Raw genomic sequence first — 3663 nt, 5'->3', positions numbered from 1 at the left:
GAAATAATACTTAGAAACAACCATAATTTTTTTAATTCCTATAATTTTTTTTTTCTTCTTCTTTGATGTTTAATCTTAAAATTTTTTTTTAAATTCTCACGAATTCGCGTAAAATTAAAAACAAATTGTTGAAATTTTTTTTCTTTTTTTTTGGGTTACTTGCTCGAAAAAACTCGAAGTTTGTTTTATTATCTTGATTATTTCAGAGCAAATTCATGAAATTTTTTAATTGAGGTAAAAACATAAAAAGTGAAAAAAAATGAATGGGAGAGAGGGAGGGGGGAGAATAAGGAAAAAAACAAACGACAACAACAAAAATCTAAAACAGAAACGCGTCAAACGCAATTTTAAATAAAAATTTTTTTCTTTTTCTTTCTTTTCTTTTCGGTTTAACAAATTTAATAATAAAAAATAGTTTTAACTTATTATTATTATCATTATCATTATCATCATTAATAATGATAAACGTTGAGTTTTTAATTACACATTACGAAAACTTGTTATTAATTAATAATTATCAACTTGTGTGTGTGTGTGTGTAATAATTAATTCAAATCGTTAATAATTTTTTGTTTTATAATTAAAGAAAGGGGGAGAAAAAATTATTATTATTATTATTATTAGTGATAAAACTGTTGACATATTAAATAAAATTTATTATTATTATCATTATTATTATTAATATGACATTTTAAAAGGGAGGGGTGAGGGAAAGGGGAGGAAGAAAAATGAATCATACGTAAAATCGATCGAATGATTATTACGGTTAATTAATTTTAAATTAATTACGTAATCATTATTATTATTATTATTATTATTAGTGAGAATTATTTTTCACTATCGGAAAAATCGCGCCGTTGTGACGTCATCGATCCCCGTGTTATCACAACGTAAATATATTTTCCCATCGAGATAATTATGAATTATTACTAACTGTAACGGTGCGGTTGAAAATTTTTCATTCCAGAAACAATCGAGAGGGGGAGGTAGGGGTAGGGGGTGGGAAAGGGTTAATTTTGTTTCGTTTTCACGTGCGTTTGTTACTGTTTGTTTCGGATTAAGAACAAACAAAAATTTTGAACGTTTTTCAAATAGAAAAACCTTTAAAAAATCCGAATAAGGCAAAATCATCATCGTAATAATAACCGACATTAATTGAAACGTCATCGGGAAAATAAATAAATAAAAATTATTTATGTATTATTAAAACGTAATCGAATATTATTATCATTATTATTATTACATAAATTTAATAGTTTTTAACGAAAGAAATAATAATAATAATCGATAGTGGCGTAATTTGCCATTTTAAAAACAAATTAAATTAAATTTACGATCTGGCATTTCTGCTTACCGTGAATCACAACCAAATAAATATTAATAATAATAATAATAATAATAATAATAATAATAATTTTTCGACATTTGAATCCCGTAATAATAATGATAAGTGAAAGGGAATGATTGGGGGGAGGGAGGGGAAGGGGTTATTATGTTAGAAATTGATAAGTAATAATAATAATGAAATTGATTAATCATCATGTATGTATATACATACATAAAAATTTAATTTTTTTTCAATAAATAAATAGTTAAATAGTTAAATAAATAAATAAATACGAAGCGTAAATCATGGAATGCGTCACCTTGGAACGGTTATCAGTAATCTGATATCTGGAAGAACTGGAGAAAACGACATTTATTTTCTGACATCCTACTTGACTTTTTTTTTTTTAAAGTTTTTATGCGTGAAAAAATTATTGTAATTGGTTGCGACGTTTTTTTTTTTTTTCTTTTTAAAATTTATTACTTTTTTAATTTATAGTAATAAATTATTATTATTATTATTATTATTATTATTATTATTATTATTAAATTTTTTTATTTCTTTGTTGACGTCATTAAAATAGTTTTTTTTTTTTTTAAACTTAAATTTCGTTATTAATTTTTTTTCGTTTTTTTATTACGTAAAAACACGAGTAATAAATTTTATTTTTTTTTTATTTTTACTATTTAAAACGATTTGAAAATAATAATAATAATGATAATGATAATAATACTAATAATAATAATAATAATAATAACGGTAATAAAAATTTATTTCGTTTTGTTTAAAAAAAATGAAGAAGAAGAAGAAGAAGGAATCGAACATGGTGGAAATTTCTAGGATGTATAATAATCGAAGATTTAACGTGTGCGATCCATGTTAAAATACGTGAAATGATGATGATGATGATAATAATAATAATAATAATAATAATAATAATAATAATAATAATAATAATAATAATAATAATGATAAAGAATTAAATTTCAACAATATTAATTGTTTTATTGTTTAAATTTTTTTGTTTATTTGACAAATTAAAAAAAAAAAAAGAAAACTATTGTCGAGAATGATTTTTACAAAAAATTATAATTTTTTTTTTCCGGTTTTCTCAATCTATTGTTCTCTCTCTCTCTCTCTCTTTCTCTTTCTCTCTTTTTAACAAGAATTCTTATTTATTTTCGTTTACGTCGAAACAAGAAATAAAAGTTTTAAAATTCATTCGAAAACCGATCGGTAAGAGTATCACGTTTTACTTATTCAGGTTTTTTTTTGTTAATAATAAAATCAAAACGTTGAGTTTTTTTTTAATAAAAAAAAAAAAAATGGAGGTCGTACCTTAAAAAAAAAAATGCAATTAAAAATAGGATGTGAAAAGACATTTAAAGAAGAGAGAGAAAGAAAATTTTAAATTTTTTTTACACGCTCTTATTATTTTACTGTTGTTGTTGTTGTTAAACCATAATGAAAATTGTTAACACGTTTTTTTTTTGGAATTATTTTCTATCGATAAAAGGGGGGAAAAAGGAAAAAAAAAAGCAGAAGAAGAAAAACGATTTTTTTTTTAATTTTCCGTGTGAAAATTTTTAACACTCGGAGAACAAAAAAAAAAAAAATTAAATTTCACACCTGAAACCTGATTCTCATTGATGTGAGTTTAACAAAAAAAAAAAAAAAGATTTTGTTATTGTTTAAATTTTGTCTGGTAACCGTTAAAACGACTACGACGATTATTATTTAAAAATTTTTTTTTTTCTAATGAATGAAATTTATTTTCTCTCTCTCTCTCTTTGTTCTCTCTCTCTCACTCTGTCTTTTCACGGTCGAAATAAAATTTTAAATTTATTTAAAAGGTTTTGATAGATTTTTTTTTTTTATATACACGAGACCAAAACCGCAAAGTCTGTAAACTTTTTCAATTTAAAACGAAAAAAAAAAAAATTCAAATCGTCTTGTTGCATTCGTTGGTTTTGGTTTTCTTAAAAATAAATAACTAACTGACTATCCCCTTCCTTAAACAATAATAAAACATATTAAACAAATAATAATAATAATAATAAAAATAATTCGCATACGTAATTTAATTTTTACTCACGCGTTAAACGAGTTTTTTATTATTATTATTATTAACGCCACGTTCGAATCGGAATTTACAAAAAAATTATTTGTAAGTTTCTTACCCCTTCTATCGAGGGGAAGGAGGGAAAGAGGGTGGGAGGAAGGGAGAGGGGGAAAAGACAAGGAAAAAATTAAAACAAATGAATGCGACAAATTTCAAAACATGTAAATTTGTTTTAAACTTGGAATAATAATAATAATAATGATGATAAATTCTC

This window comes from Pediculus humanus, genomic scaffold, assembly GCF_000006295.1.
Source record: "Pediculus humanus corporis 1103172107432 genomic scaffold, whole genome shotgun sequence".
NCBI classification, from domain to species: Eukaryota; Metazoa; Arthropoda; class Insecta; order Psocodea; family Pediculidae; genus Pediculus; species Pediculus humanus.
The sequence above is the reverse complement of the archived record's forward strand: the minus strand, read 5'-3'. Positions refer to the sequence as shown.